A 17189-nucleotide genomic window follows, 5' to 3' on the forward strand; every position below is an offset into this window, starting at 1 on the left:
GAGTTTTGGGTTTGCCCTCGCTTCCTCGCTATGTGACCTTGGGCAACCAATTCATTCTTGTTGTCTGAATCTGCTCAGCTGTAATGAATAACAGTTGCCATGAAACATTATCATAATACATACTGTAATTATCCCTTCCCTGTGTATATCTCAGGGTAGTTCCAGAGATGAAATGAGAAACTGTGTGCTTTGTGAACTCCGGTCTATGCAAAGTACGTGGTGATTATTTTCCCCTCATCTCATTACAAATTAGCCACTCCGGCTCAGTTATTTACACAGAATCTGTGGGAAGTAACATCATATCCCCTGATAGCCAGGAAGGCGCTGGTAAAGGGCAAACAGAAGTCCGCGGTATGTGTGCACTAGTCACTTCCCCAGGAACACCATTAAAGCGCAGTGCACGGTTGGGAGTGGCGTTGAAATCCACAGGCCTCCTGCCAGTGCCTCATAACCTCTGAAAGGGCAGCACACCTCTACTTGTGAGAAAGTCCCACTGTTCACTCCCTGGCATTGGGGGAGTTTTCGGTTGCCCCCGCTGGGAGAGTATTTAGAGCCCATCGAAACTAAGTCCCTCCTTCTACAGAGTCCCAGTGGCATCCAGGGAATAGGGCAGTGACGGTAAGGCAAGGTCTGTGGGGTCTAGATGCTCCCTAGGTGCTTAGACATTCCCAGAGCTGATTCTGCTTCCGTTCGGGGATTGCCTCTAAGAGTAGAGTCCTCCCCCCATCACAGAAGAATCCCCACTTGGTGGACAGAGAGGAAATTTCACTGCAGCGTGATTGTCTTTGTGATACAAAGGGAACTGGAAATGGTTTAAATGCCAGTTCAGAGGGAGGCGAACAGCGACGTATCATACTAAGGAATATGACACGGCAAATGAGCAAAGCGAGGTGAGTGCTGACGTCAGAACCTGGAGAGCTGCTCAAGACCTACTGTCTGGTGGGGACAAGGACAGGCTGCAGACCAGTATATACAATGTGCCACAAGTTATTCGAATGAACACATAGAAACCACACTATCTTTCCTAGGAGTGCATTTTAGGGCGTTTGAGATGGGCTGGAATAATAATTGTATTTAGGTCCAGGTGAGAGAGAGCTGGGGAACTGACCCAATGGCCAGGATTGGCAGAGAGGAGTCTTTCTTTTTTAATTTTTTAAATAAATTTTTTTGAGAGAGGGTGCAAGTGAGCGAGGGGCAGAGAGAGAAGGAGAGAGAGAATCCCATGAGGGCAGAGAGGGAGAGAGAGGGAGAGGAGCGGGGTTCGCCCAAAGTGGGGCTCGAGCTCATGAACCATGAGATCATGACCTGAGCCGAAGTCCGATGCCTAACTGACTGAACCACCTGGGTGCCCCTGGAGGAGAGGAGTCTTAAGGGGACACTAGCCTTAGGGACCATGTTTCATTTCATTTCATTTTTTTAAATAAGGAAAATGTATTCATGAGTTCTTGTGGGATCAAAAATTAATAATAGTGGTTTTTAGAATTAGCTTTAGACTCTATTGAGCCCTTCCTCTGGGCTGGCAGGACTGATTCATGACTGACTAACTTTGTATGAGTCATGGCGCCTACTAGGGAGGGATGGGTCCACTTCCCATCTCCCATCTCCCATCTCCATGCTGTCTGGTCCGTCTGGTCTTGGGGGCTCCCTCAGCCTTTGGAGGCTTGCCCCATGCCATACCCTGAGTGTGAGCTCGGCATGGCCGGGGTCCTCCCAGTGTGGCAGGGTCCTCTCGTAGCTGACCTGGTGGGTGACTCAACATGAGAGAAGGGTCTGCATAGCATAGTTGATGCAGAACTATAACAACTGTGAGCCTGGACACTCCAGTCCGAATCTCAGTCCTGCTTCCACCTCCTGGGGTCCTGGGGCAAGTGCTCCCAGCCCAGCTCCACTCCTACCACCTTCTCCTTGTTCATTCTATTCTGGCCCCACCGGCTTCCTTTCTGGTCACTCTGCCTCCCTTGCTTGCCTCGGGTGTTTGGGGTTGCTGTTCCTTTTAACAAGAACGCTGTTCCCTCTGACTTCCACATGACTGGCTACTTCTCAGGGGTCAGATCTCATCTCTAGCGAACGCCAGTCCCTCTCCCTTAACACAAGCTATGTTACTTCCCCCGGGAGCATGGAACATCACCAGAATTCTGTTGTAGAGCTGGGTCGTGCCCTTTTGCAGACCGGGTAGCCCCCTGGAAGGCAGGTGCATTAGGGACAAGCACCTGTCCGGTCCTTCTCTGTAGTTCGAGTACCAAGAATGGTGTCTGGCATATCGTAAGTGCTCAGTAAAGAGTACGTGAATGAATGCATGAGCTTCGCAAGCCCAGCGAGAATGGTGCCCTGGGAGAAGAAGGATGCCAAGCTTCCTTCCAGTCCCTTCCAGGCAAGAGTCAAATCCTTGAGTGAGGCAGGAGTGGATGGAGGAACAAGCCCCATGGCTCCCCTGCCTAAGTCGGTTGCTATGAGGCTGAAAGTGTGGGGCCCTTATTTAATGCCCAGAGGCTTCGGTTTGCTCATCTAGAAGACAAAGAGGTTGGACTAGATGCTCCTTTTCTGCTCCAAGCTTTTACTATGCTATAAAATATAAATGGTTTGGGTCCACATGCTCAAATCAAGATATATGCTTGAATACCCTTTCTTTAATATGCCCTTAATATCGGTTTGTGTGTCCCCTCCACTCCCCACCCCCCACGCCCACTGCCATTTTCCTCTTTCTCATAAAAGATGGAATGCAGAACGTGCGGCAGCGTGGTCTCTGGTGAACTGTGATCCGGAGCCCTTGATGCAAAATTCATTATTGAATCAAAGACTACATTTTTCTCTCCTCATTTGTTTCTTTGCTCTCCAAACAATTTTGAGCTTTGATGTCTTTATTGGTGTCCTTTGGCCTTTGAGCAGAATGAAAATGCGGTGTATCTAGTCATCGGGCTGTATTCTGAATAGGACTAAGCCGGCACGCTTAGAAGAGTAGGGAATATTAGTTTCAGAACCCCTCTGTTCAGGCAGATGGAGCGGGGAGTGGGGAGGGTCAGCTCCCGACTTTCCACACAGGAGAAAGGAGCTGGGTCAGCCTGGTCTCTGGGGCCAGGTTCTGATTTTGGTACTCAGGCTTTACTGCTGTTTGGACAGGGAACTGAGCGGGTGCCCTTGATTTGGAGGCTGGAGACCAAAAGCATGGAAAAGCCCCCTTTTACTGACAGCTTGCTGTGGGCCAGACGCTGCGCTAAGCGCTTGGCATGTTACCATCTCACTTAACTTTGATTCTTCCCAGTGCCCCGTGAGATAGGAACTGTTATTCCCTTTATTATTTCAAATGGAGAAACTGAGGCTTAGGGAGAGTAAATCAAATGTCCAAGCTCGTGTAGGGGAGCTAAGATTTGCACCCAGGCTGTCTGACGCTAGCCTTTCCTACTTCCAAGACAGTACACGCATAGTGAAGGATGCTGTGCAAATCCTGGAGTGCAAGTCTGGCTTTGCCAGGACAAGGTGCAGCTAGTGATAGGAATCCCTAACATTCAAGTTTCTCATCCAGATTGAAAAAGTAGGAGTGACCATCAGAGTGCTAAAGAAAGATTGTTATAAGCATGTCAGGTGTCATTCATTCCTTCAGTAAACCCACAAGCACTCCTCTGTGCAAGGAGGATGTATATACTTTGCTGTCCCAAAGAGAGACCCCCTATAGAAACATCCCTGTCCTCTTACAGGGGCTAACAGTCACTTGACATCTGAGGGGGTGAAAGCTGAGAGATTTTGTGTAACTGGTCCATTCCATCCAGCTTGTCCACGACTTGTCCATTCTGTCCAGCTTGTCCAGCTTGTCCAGAGTTGGAAGGCAGGCCCACCACTGGATGCCTCAGGCACCAAGACAGCAAGACCTCTAAGGTCCAATATGAAAGGCTGTCCACCATCTTTTTCTTTCCCCTGGTCTGTGGCAATATTCAAATAATCATTCAATAGATTGCCGAAGATATGGATCAGTGTGAGTGGATTGAATAGGGCCGGGTTTCTTGACCCTGGTGCCACTGACATTTTGGGCGGGATCATTCTTGGTTGCGGGGCCTGTCCTGTGCACTGTAGGATGTCTAGCGGCATCTCTGACCTTGGCCCACCGGAATGCAGTAACCAGCTGTGACAACCAGAAAGGTCCCTGGTTATTGTCAAATGTTCCCAGGAGGCAAAATTGCCCCTGGTTGAGAACCACTGGAACCGAGTGACAACAAAACAAAATAAAACACTCACAAAAATTCTTTCTCTGCTGTAAGTCAGTGGTGGTGTTGCGTACGTGGGACTCACACGTATCAGAGGATCAGACCCCCAAATCTCGTAATAGTTAAAATAGTCCTTGGAATGACTTGGAAGCCTGGAGCTATTATAGGATTCATAGTTTCTACCGGTTAGGTTCAGGTTAACTGACAGGCTTTAAGGGCCGTATATAAACAAAATGTGTCTTTAAACACCAGAGTTACTCTCAGTGGGGAGATGCTCAGAGTGAAAGATAAGGAACCAAGGGGTTTGCAGCTCCATTTCCCCCATCTCAAGCTAACTGGAGGCCTCCGTCCAGGGAAAGCATTGGCCCTGGGTGACATGGGCTGTGGCCTTACTACTTGAAGTGTGGTCCATAGACCAGCAGCCACTGGTCACTTGGGAGCTTGCCAGGACGTGCAAAAACTTGGGCCCTCCCTCAGCCCTACAGTATCAGAATCTACATTTTAGTCCGATTCCCAAAGGGCTCGTTTGCATTTTAAGGTTTGGGAAAGTAGCTGTGTGTGGTATTAAAACACTTTAAGAGTTGAGAAGAGCTCACCTATGTGTTTAAAATGTTTTGTCTCACTTTTGCTGACTGTGCTTGTAAGTGTGTGGGTGACGTTTGTCTGCTTGTTTGTTTCAGCGCTGTAGGAATGTGGTTCTGTGGAGGTTGGAAGCATCTAGACTTTATCATTAGGCAGAATTGTTGAAGATGGATGTGAGGTTGGTGCTGTGGGGTGTGTGTGTGTGTGTGTGTGTGTGTGTGTGTGTGTGTGTTTCTGGTTTATATTCTTTTATACGTTTTAAGTGATGAAGCTCCTGTTTGTGTATTCCCTGTCACACACGCCCGCACCCCCATATGTGAGAAAACTCATCTCTGCTTATTTCTAAGACTATTAGAAATAAGACCTCAGAGAAGTCAGCTGACATGTTCCTCACACAAAGGCCTGCTGCTTCGTGGTGCAAGGATGTAAGGAGGCGCTGACTTCGGACAAGCTTTACAAACAGGGACCTGTTGTACAATCACAGGTTGGTGGTGGTGATCGCTGCACCTGCAAAGAATAAAAAAAGGTCACCGTGGCGGATTTTCTCTGTAGCTCAGATGCTGTGTCTGTACTGCCCCCTGCTGGTTAAGGCCCTTCGAGACACAACGCGCTTGGCCATGACTTTTCTCCTCCGCGTCCTCTTCTCGCTGTGCCTTCTTCCGCTTATTTACGGCTCCCGAACGGGGGTGGGGGTGGAGGGGTGTTGAAACTCCTATTTGTCACTAGTTCCAGGCCTGCTGCTTGCACAGGCCTCTTTTGGCCCAGATGCAAGTCTCCCCAGGAAGGACATCTGACCTGGGCTCGTTGGGCGGAAGGATTCCTCCTTCCCTTGCCCTTTGCTGAGTCCGATGATTGCAAAACCTGAGTGTCCCTGAAAGATAGCTGGACTGAGGAGAAATTCCTTTCCCTGGGAGCGGTGGGGAGTGTCCGTCCTGGGCTCGTGTCCTGACACACCATCCTATCCCAGCTTGTTCACTAGGGAACCTGATTTTCAAGCCTGAGCTTATTGGTGTTAGCACGTTCGCGGAAGCACACTGAATTGAAGGTCCCGGGGTTTGAGTTCTAATGCGGGCTTTGCCACGGGATTGCCTAAAAGGGTTGAAGAAATGATTTAGTCGTTATGGGCCTCAGTTTCTTTCTCTTTAAAGTGGGTTGGAGGAGAACAAGCAGGAATGGACTCCTGCGCTGCCAGCCTCCCAGGGTGGGGCTCCCGTCGCCCGCCCCTTGACCCCAGGCTGGCTGTGGGAGCCAAGAAATAGGAAACTGACACGTTGAAAGAGCATCAGCTGTCCCGGGTGAGGTCACAGCCGGCCACTGGTGACCTCTGCCGGGTCAGCAGGTCAGCAGCCCCGCCCCTCCCGAGCTGCGGCCGCCAGGTCCTCCCCTGACCCTGGGCAAGGGCACGATGCTCATGCGTGCAGAGGGAAGCTGGGAGAACACCTCGCCGGCCCGTGGCTTGGTAATCTGCTACCATGTGACAAGGGCTCTCCAGCCACAGATGCTGCTTCGCCTTTCCTGCCAGAGTGACGGGCACTAACCGGAGTGGTAAGGACGGAGCCCCGGAGTCCCACTGCCCTGGCTCGAACCCCGGCTCTGCTGTGCCCTGTCGTCTGAGTGACCTGGGGCACGTCATTCAGACTCTGGTTTCCTGGTCTTTAAACGGGGGTAATGTTAATATCGCTTTGGTGGAGTGCTAGGAGGACTCAGGGAAATTCTTTTTCTTTTCTCCCCTCCCTTTTGTTTTTTACTTTGTTGACAGGAAATTTATTCCAGGGATCCATATAATATAAAAAGAGTTCTCGTCATGAAAGTATAAAATTTGAAATAAAGCATTAGTTATAAAAACCAAAGAGCCGGGCATCTTGATGTAGAGGGTGGAGTAGGAAGTGGGTAAAAGGTGAGTGCTCTTGGACTAGGGCTGTAGGTGAGTCTCCAGGAGGGGGCACATTGCCAGGTGGGTCTTTGTGAAAGCAGGACAAACTTTACTCTGAAAGTTCCCTAGGAGCTTGGATCTGGGTCTAGTTCGTTCATTGCTCTATCCCTACTGCCTTGGAGAATGTCTAGCACAAAGTAGGTGACATATATATATATATATATATATATATATATATATATATATATAAATTTCACTCTTCTTGTATTTTTCTTTCGTTCATCACTTTTGTTTCCAGCTTTATTGAGATGTAATTGACATATAACATTGTATTAGTTTTAGGTGCACAACATAATGATTTGTTACACGTGTATGTTGCAAAATGATGACCATAATACGTTTCACTAACGTCCATCACCTCATGTGGTTACAAATTTTTTTTTCCATGATGAGAAGTTTTAAGATCTCCTTTCTTAGCAATTTTCGAATATACAATACAGTATTGTTAATTATATCACTATGCTACATGTCGCATGGCTAGGACTTATTTATCCTGTAACTGGAGGTTTGTACCTTTTGACCACTTTCCCCCATTTTGCTTACACCCCACCTTCTACCCCTGGCCACCACCAATCTGTTCTCTGTTTCTATGAATTTGGGGGGGGTTTTTTGGGTGCCACATATAGGTGACATCATTTGTCTTTCTCTAAGAGACTAATTTCACTTAGCATAATTATCCCACAAGGTCCATTCCTGTTGTTGCAAATGGCAGAATTTCCTCATTTTTTAAAAGGGTGACTGTTATTCCATTAGAAATGTATATTTGAGGAGTGCCTGGGCAGCTCAGTCAGTTAAGTGTCTGACTCTTGCTTTTGGCTCAGGTCATGATGTTATGAATCGTGGGTTCGAGCCTCACATCGGGCTCTGTGCTGACAGTGCGGAGCCTCATTGAGATTCTCTCGCGCTCCCTCTCTCTCTCTGCCCCTCCCCTGCTCCCACTCTCTCAAAATAAATAGGTAAACTTAAAAAAAAAATATATATATATGTACATATATATATTTAAATATATATTTGCTAATACATAGATTAACAAAAACTAATAGCAAAAACTTACTGGAGATATATATATATGTATATATATATATAATATTTATGTGCTATATATATGTGTGTGTATATATATATATACATATATGTAATATGGGTCTTTTCCTTATTCATCTGTCAGTAGACACTGAAGTTATTGTAAATAATGCTGCAATGAACATGCGGTACAGATATCTCTTTATTTTTTTTTAAATTTTTTTTTTTCAACGTTTATTTATTTTTGGGACAGAGAGAGACACAGCATGAACGGGGGAGGGGCAGAGAGAGAGGGAGACACAGAATCAGAAACAGGCTCCAGGCTCTGAGCCATCAGCCCAGAGCCCGACGCGGGGCTCGAACTCACGGACCGCGAGATCGTGACCTGGCTGAAGTCGGACGCTCAACCGACTGCGCCACCCAGGCGCCCCCAGATATCTCTTTAAAGAGTGATTTCATTTACTTCAGGTAAAGACCCAGAAGTGGAATTTCTGGATCATTGTTGCTAGTAGTTCTATTTTTAATTTGTTTACTTCTATTTTTAATTGAATTTGTTGAATTTCATACTCTTTTCCATCGTGGCTGTAGCCGTGTGCATTCCCACCAACAGTGCACAAGAGCTTCCTTGCCTATACACTCTTGCTGAGACTTGTTATCTCTGGTCTTTTCTCTAACAGCCATTCTAACAGGTGTAAGATACTGTCTCACTGTGGTTTTGATTGGCATTCATCTGATGATTAGCAATGTTGAACACCTTTTGATGTACCTGTTGGCCATCTGTCTGTCTTTGGAAAAATGTCTATTCAGTTCCTTAGCCGATTTTTTAGTCAAAGGGTTTGTGTTTTGCTATTGACTTGTGTGAGGTGTTGTTTTTTTTTTTTTTAAATATTGTTTTGGATAATAACCCCTTATCGGATCTGTGATTTGCAAATATTTTCTTCCATTCCATAGTTGCCTTTTCATTTCGTTGATGGTGACTTTTTTCCCTCTGAGTGCATAATTAATGCTCAATACGTGTTTTTATTATTAATGTTCAGAACAGAGCATAGCACCTAGACCGAGTAGGTAGCCCAGAGATGTTTGATGAATATATGACAACTGCATGAATGAACTGGAAACGAGGAACCATGTTCTAGCCCCATTTCTGCCTCTGGCTTCCTTTAACAACAAGTCTACCTGCTGACTCTACTGGCCTTCTCCAAACCTGCCTCTAATTTCTTATCTTAGCATTTTTCCAAGTGGCTTTTCCTCTGTCTGGAATGCTCTTCTCACTTATTTCTGCTGTCACAATTCTATCCTTCAAGATGCGAATGACATGCCCCCTGCTCTATGAAGCTTTCTTTGTTTCCCCATCTGGTAGTGCTTCTCCCTTCTCATATTTCCAATATATTTCATTGTTGGTGGTTCCCAAATTTATATTTTCAGTCCAAATCTTTCTTATGAGCTCCAAACTGGTATATTCAAACGTCTACTCAGTACCTTCATTTGGGTGTCTAATAGACTCAAATTCTACAGAGCAGCCAGAGTGGTAAAATCTTGGTAAAATACAGGTCAAATCGTCAGTCTCCTGCTAGAAGTCCCGTGGTGGCTCCACATTTCACTTAGAGCAAAAGCCAACATTCTTGAAACACTCTATCAGTCTTTACAAAACCTCACACCTCTCTGACCTCATCTCCCACTGCTCTCTCTGTCCTGGACACTCTCATCTTGTCCCCCAGATTCACTCTTCAGCCTTTTCCATCCCTCTCTCTTCTCCGGGAGATTGGTCATGGGAATCTTCAAACCTTCACAGTCTTTTGGCTTGTAGTTGGATCAGTCGATGGCAGGCGCTGGTTTGGGATGGGGGAGATGGGAGCTGAGAGAGACCGGGGTAGTTAGTCCTCTCTTCCCTTCCTTGCCAAGCCTGGTCGTGGCCATAACTCTGTTCTTTTACCAAAGACCACGTCTGTCAGTAACGCTCCTATAGCCAGCCTTCTCCGGGCTCTGGGAATCCTGCTCTCTGCTGACCCCTTCTGGCCAAGGAGTGCTATGGCTAACTCTCCAGGGCCTGACCTTGTTGGTTTACCTTACCTCTGTCCACAGCTTTGTAGTCTTTATACTCAACACTCTTCAGTGACTCCTTTGAAGATGCTCTCTGCTTCCTGCCTAATCTTGATTGATCCTTTCCCCGGGGCTCACTTCGTTCAAGCAACACTTTTATGATATTGCCATTTGTAAGAAAAAGATACATTTGTCATTTAGATGATCAAAATATATTTCTCATATATAGTTGGTCTTCATCCAGGGTTCAAACTCTTCAAACCCTTGGAATTCCCTAAGTGTTGAGAGTGGTAAAGGTGTCTCCTTTATGTTAATGAGGTGGCTTTTGCAACTAACCTAAGGATGGGTTGCCAGGAGAACCAACTATGTGATTAGAGGGTTGAAACTTTCAGTCCTGTTTCTGACCTCTGGGGAGGGCAGAGAACCTAGAGGTTGAATCAGTCGCCAGTGGCCAATGGTTTAATCAATCATGACTATGTAACGAAGCCTCCATACAAATGCAAGCAAACAAGGTTTGGAGAGCTTCTGGGTTGCTGAACACCCAGAGATTTGGGGAGAAGGGTGCACCTAGAGAAGTCGTGGAAGCTCTGTGCCTTCCCTGCACCCTGGGGGCTCTGCACTGGCTCTTTCCTTTTCTTGGCATGCCCTTCTTCTAGGTGTCTATGGATCCCGCCTTCATGTCTTTAAGTCTTTGCTCAGTTGTCACCTTCTCAGTGATCATGTGTCTGTGTTCTGATAAAATTGCAGCCCTTCTACCCTGGCAATTATACTTTTTTTTTTATAGTACGTATCATATAACTCATTATGGTATTTATTTATTTATTTGTGATTTTCACTATCTTTATCTTCTCACTAGATTATAAAATCCTTGAGGGCAAAGATTTCATCTGTTTTTTTCACTGATAAATCTCTACTGCTAGAGTAATGCTTGGTATATAGTAGGTGGTAAGGGCCTGTTTGTTGAATGAGTCAATGTTTCCCACTTTGTTCTCAACAGATCCTAAGTGTATAACCCGAGTGCCTATGTCATTACTCCAACTGAAAAGTAAATCTCCAAGAGGAATAATTGACATTTATACCTGAAGTTGCAAGGCAAAGGCCCTTAGGTTGGACTTGGCCTACAGCCAAGTTTTTTTATACTAAGGTATTGGTCCACACAATGTTTCAAGTACTATTTTGATTTACCTTTCCAACATTAAAAAATGGAGGATATTTCACTTAAAGATGTGGGTTTCTGGTTTCTAAGCCAAAACAGAAGTCCTGGTCATATTTTATATCATGTTACTCACTCTGGAACAGCTGAGTAGGGCTTTTCCCCTTAGACTGGACATGTCCTCTCCTGTGCTTCAGGGCTGTACCTTTTCCTGTTGTTTCCCTGACACCCTCAAAAGCTGAGTGTCAGCCAGCCACCTCCACTTATCTACTCATCTGCTTGGCTCTTGTGAACATAGAAGTTTGCAACTCCTAATGGTCAAGTATATACCAGGGAGGCATAAATGTTTGATGATGATGATATGCTAACGATGATGTAGAAATACAGATAGAATTTACACTTTTTCTATTCTTTTCTCTTGTAACTTCTCTTCATTTACTTGTTCTATCAGTGTTGATATCTTCAAATATAATTGTGGACTTGTCTTTCCTTTTTTTTTAGTTACATCATGTTGCTTTATGTATTCTCCAATTTTGTTATTAAGTGCGTACATATTTGTGGCTATGTGACTCCTGAAGAAGACCTGGAATATACCAGAGGAACTGAAGGACGCTGAGGATGCGGTCTACCAACTTGTGGTCGATGACCTGAAAGACACTATCAGCCAACCTGACTTAATTGACATGTGTAGAACCTAATAACAAAATAAGCATTCTTTTCAAATACACATGGAACATTCACCAAAGTAATTCATATGCTGGCCCACGAAACTAATACCTGCAAATTTATAAGGACTTAAATAATACAAAGCATGTTCTTTGATGACAATAGTGTTAAACTAGGATTGAATCAGAGAAAGATACAGCAAAAACTATAATTAGAAATTTAAAAACACACTTCTAAATAATCTGTGGATCAAAGAAGGAATCATGAAGGAAATTCTAATGTATTTTGAATTAAACAAATGGAAACACAACCTATTCAAAAAATGTGTGATGCACCTAAAGAAATGCTCAGAGGAAAATGTATAGAATTAATTACTTATAAAGAAGGAAAGTCTCCAACAATGATCTCAGCTACCACCTTAAGAAATTATAAAAGGAAAGCAAGTTAAACACAAAGGAAGCCGGAGGAAGGAAATATAGAGCAGAAATCAATGAAATAGAAAACGGGAAAATAATAGAGAAAAAGCTATTGAGCCATAACTTACAAATTTCTAGTCAGTCTGATCAAGGAAAAAGAGGAGAGAAGATACCGATTACCAATATCAGAAATGAAAGAAAAGACTTTACTATACATCTTACAGGAATTAAAAGATTATGAACAACTTTATACTAATACATTTGAGAACTTACACGGAATGGAAAAATTGCCTGAAAGACCCAAACTCCCAACGCTCACTCAAGAGGAAATAGTCTGATCAGTGCTACATGGTGGTGAATTTTTCCAAACACGTAAGGAAGAAATAATACCAGTTCTAGAGAAATGTTTCCAAAAAATGGTAAAGGGTAGCACATTTTCCAACTTACTTTATGAGGCCGATACTAACATGATACCAAAACCAGACAAAGACCAAGATTTCATGAAAAGTAATCTAAAGCCCAAATATACCTTATGGACATAGACACAAAAGTCCTCAGCAAAATGTTAGCAAATCAAATCCAGCAGTCTATTAAAAAAGATAACGCAAGTGGGGGATGCTAGGTTGGTTAACACTTGAAAATCGATCAATGTAATTTACCATATCAGCAGACAAGCGAAGAACATAATTATTTCAATGATGCAGATGAAGCATTTTAGCAAAATTCAACATCCATTCATAATAAAGTCTCTCAAGAAACTAGGAGCTACAAACTAGAGAAATCTGTTCATAATGTCCCATTGCCTGAAGTCTTACACCCTTTCTGTTGTTCAGATCCCCTGTCACTCGAGCACTCTGCCAGCTTCCCAAGCCAGCATTCACTCGTTCATTCACTGTCTGTCAGTATCGACTGTGTGGAAGGCACAGTAATAGGCACACAGTGATAGGCTCTGGGGGACACAGCTGTGAGCAAAATAATACAAATTCTCTGTCCTCATAGAGCTCTCATTCTAACAGGTAATATCAGCTCCCCGGAGCTCCCTGCACTTTGCTCAGTGGCCTTTCACTCCCTCACACTAGTCCTATTCCCCTCCTGGCACAGGGCCTCTGGGAGACATGCCGGTCCCTCTTGAATTCTTTTCTCTCTCATCTTTGTCTATGTAACTTTTACTTATTTTTCAGATGGTAGCTGAAGAGTCCCTTCTATAGGGAAGCCTTCCTTGATTTCCCTGCCTACATGCCTCCTCATGTAAAAAAAATGTTTATTTATTGAGAGAGAGAGAGAGAGAGAGAGAGGAGAGGAGAGAGAGTGTGTAGGGGCAGAGAGAGAGGAAGAGAGAGAGAATTCCGAGCAGGCTCCGTGCTGTCAGCACAGAGTCTGACACGGGGCTCGATCTCATGACCCGTGAGATCCCGACCTGAGCCGAAACCAAGAGTCAGATGCTTACCGGACTGAGCCACCCAGGCACCACCCTCCTCTTTTATATGTGCTTCTTGTACTTCCCTTCCTCCCCGTCACAGCCCTTCTTGCATAATCATTTGTGGGACACTTTGGCTGACCTCTAAGTGCCTGATGGATCATGAGTTCTGTGAAGGCACGGGCTCTGTTTTCACTCAACAGTGTCACTGGTTCCCAGTGCAGAGTAGGGGCTCATTCAATATTATATAAAAGAGTGAGTTTGTGCCTTCATCCAAGACTCGATTAGATTTTGGCCTGGAATGGACTGGCATGAGAACTGGACGAAGAACGTGCTCAAAAAACAGCATCCAAGATGGGGATAACAGGGAGTCCTTGGGCACCATTGGTGAGAATGTAAATTGGTGCAGCCAGCATGGAAAACCGCGGAGGTTCCTCAGCATATTAAAAACAGAAATACTGTGTATGGTCCAGTACTTCCACTGCTGGCTGTTTACCCAAAGAAAATGAAAACGCTAATTTGGAAAGAGAGACGCATCCCCATGTTTATTGCCGCATTAGTTACAATAGCCAAGATACGGAAGCAGCCCGTGTTCACTGATAGATGAATGGACGAAGATGGGGTATGTAAATGCAGCGGAATATTACTCAGCCATTAAAAAAGAACGAACTCTGGCCATTTGTGACAACACGAAAGGACCTCGAATGTATTATGCTAAGGGAAATAAGTCAGGCAGAGCAAGACAAATACCATAGGATTTCATTTATGTGTGGAGTCTAAAAAATAAAGCCAATATGTACACACATACATACACACACATTAGAAACAGACTCATAAATACAGAGAACAACCTGGTGTTTGCCAGAGGGGGGGAGGGGCAAAACAGGTGAAGGGAATTAAGAGGCACAAACTTCCAGCTCTAAAATGAATAACTTAGAGGCATGAAAAGTACAGCACAGGAAATATAGTCTATAACATTGTAATAACTTTGTACGGTGACAGATGGTGACTATGCTTATCCTGGTGAGCACTGCATAATGTATAAAACTGGAATCACTACGTTGTATACCTGAAACGAATATGACATTATATGTCAACTATATGCCCATAAAAAAGAAAGAAAATAGCACCTGAGGAAGTATTACGTAATTTATTAGTGGCCTTTAAATTAGTCATCAATCTGTCTAACCTTATTTGGATTCAGTCCATAGTTTTTCCATCTCATTTGTGAGATCTCACGGGAGGCTTTAGAAGTTCGGCTCACTATGTCAACTGCATTCCTCTGCTCTGCTGACTATCCAAAACGCAAATGAGGCTTGTTTTGTGTAACTAGATTCTGTGCGTACTCCTAGCCTTCACACATTTGGTCCTCCGTCCACTCGTCTGTAAGGTGCTGGGCTCCATCAGGCGATTTCCCAGACTCCTCCTGACTTTAGGAGCAGGGGCTGGGGTTCTGCACGCACCCCCCTGCCCCCCGATGAGGGGTTGGCTCCCTGATGCTGCTGGGGCCGAGGTGAGACGCTGCGCCCACAGCTCCCGTGTCGCCCAGATCGCTCAGGGAGGTGTTTGCAGAGAGAGGCCGGGTGGGGATCACTTGCTCATTGGCAGGCAAGTCCGTGAGGGCCAAGGCAGTCGGGGGGAAAACAACCACAGCAGCCTTGATTCCTGGGATGCTCCCTGCCCTCCTCCCCCACCCCGGCCGCCCCCACAGGAACCAAACTGTGTATCTCAATCCTAGAATGTGAGGAATGTGCCAGAGCCTGCTAGGCATGGAGCAATCTGCAGAGAGGCAGGGAGGAGCTCTGCTCCCTGGTCAGAGGCCTGACAGAGCAAGGACTATGGGTCCTGAGGGCTGGGCTGCCCCTCCCACCCTCCCTGGGCCTCCTGCTGCAGCTGGATATCAAAGGCTGCTTTGTGCACTGAGCCGGCTTTCCGTCTGTCCAGTATCTGCTAGGAGGTTGGAGAAGGGGCGCTGTTAGGAAGGGCGCCCCTACCTAACCCCGTTCAGGCTGAGGTCCCTTGGTCTCTCAGCCCTGGAGGGATAGTGCAGACAGAGGCCTTTGTTTCTGCGTCCCAGGAAGCAGTCTGTCTATTGGCCCAGAGGAGTTTTACCGGTTTTTCAAAGAAATAACTGCTTCGGTTCATTGATATTCTCTATTTTTTCCCAGGTTAATTGAAATGTAATTGACAGGGTCACCTGGGTGGCTCAGTCGGTTGAGCATCTGACTTCGGCTCAGGTCGTGATCTCAAGGCTTGTGGGTTCGAGCCGCATGTGGAACTCTGTGCTCACAGCTCAGAGCCTAGAGCCTACTTCAGAGTCTGTGTCTCCCTCTCTCTCTGCCCCTCTCCCGCTGTCTCTCCCCCTCTCTCTCAAAAATAAAACATTAAAAAATATATATACTTGACATACAGCAAGCACTGCAGAAGTTTAACATGTACAACATAATGATTTGACTTGTGAAGTGATTATCAGAATGAATTTAAATTAAATGTAATGTCTATGTGTTTGTTCAGTTTCTATTTGATTCCTGCTCTTTCTTATCTCTCGTATTTTCTTTCCTCCTTCTCCTTACTTGTTTAGTTTGCCTGCTTAGATGACCGAGTTGAGACTGTCTTCTCTTCTCATATAAGCATTTAATGTGATAAAGATCCCTTTAAGCACTGCTTTTCCTGCAACCCCCAGATTTTGATAGGTTGATTTCATTGCATTCAAACTATTTTTTAATTTCCCTTCTGATTTGTCCCTCATCCCTTGAGTTATTTAGGAGTGTTTTGTTTAATTTGCACATATCTGGGGATTTTCCAGGTATTTCTCTTTTATTGATTTCTAATTTAATTCCTTTGTGTTCAGAGAACATTCTTGGATGATTTTAATTTTTTGAATTTCTCGACATTTGTTTTTTTCATCTCAGAATATGTTCTTCTTGGTGAGTGTTCCATATGCACTTGAAAAGATGGCCTATTCTGATGTGTTTTGGTGCACTGTTGTATAAATGTCAGTTGGGTCAAGTTGATTAAAATGTTATTCAAGATTTGTATCCTTACTGGTTTTTGGTGGTGGTGGTGGTTTTTGTTTTGTTTTGTTTTTTGTTTTTGTTGTTGTCTTGTTTTGTTTTATTTTTTTTGGTCTACCTGTTCTATTAATTACTGAAAGAGAACTGTTAAAATATCCTGCTAAAGGGCGCCTGGGTGGCTCAGTCAGTTGGGCATCCAACTTCGGCTCAGGTCATGATCTTGCAGTTGGTGGGTTCGAGCCCTGTGTCGGGCTCTGTGCTGACAGCTCAGAAACTGGAGCCTCCTTCAGATTCTGTGTCTCCCTCTCTCTTTGCCTCTCCCCTGCTTGACCTGTCTCACTCTCTCAAAAATAAACTTGAAAAAATAAAAAAATAAATATAATAAAATATCCCACTCAAACAGTGGACATTACTATTTCTTTCAGATTTATTACTTATTGCTTCATGCATTTTAAGCTGTGTTGGTAAGTACATACACTTTGAAAAAGTTTTTTTTTAACATTTATTTTTGAGAGACAGAGTGAGACAGAGCACAAGTGGGGGAGGAGCAGAGAGAGGGGGGGACACAGAATCTGAAGGAGGCTCCAGGCTCTGAGCTGTCAGCACAGAGCCCGACACAGGGCTTGAATCCACAAACCACGAGATCATGACCTGAGCCGAAGTTGGACACTCAACCGACTGAGCCACCCAGGTACCCCCTTTTTTTTTAAAAATTTTTTTTTATCATTTATTTTTGAGAGACAGAGTGA

The 17189-nt window shown here is 44.8% G+C and overlaps 1 protein-coding gene across 1 annotated transcript in view; it reads left to right on the forward strand.

The window, feature by feature from the left end:
• The first annotated feature begins 5811 nt into the window (after window positions 1–5811).
• SH3TC2 (SH3 domain and tetratricopeptide repeats 2) overlaps window positions 5812–17189 on the forward strand; it is an 87649-nt gene continuing 76271 nt past the window's right edge. The window contains exon 1 of the mRNA XM_045437749.1: window positions 5812–6323. The gene's annotated coding sequence lies outside the window, so the exon portion shown is untranslated. The remainder of the gene's footprint in view (window positions 6324–17189) is intronic.

This window comes from Leopardus geoffroyi, chromosome A1, assembly GCF_018350155.1.
Source record: "Leopardus geoffroyi isolate Oge1 chromosome A1, O.geoffroyi_Oge1_pat1.0, whole genome shotgun sequence".
Classification (NCBI taxonomy): domain Eukaryota; kingdom Metazoa; phylum Chordata; class Mammalia; order Carnivora; family Felidae; genus Leopardus; species Leopardus geoffroyi.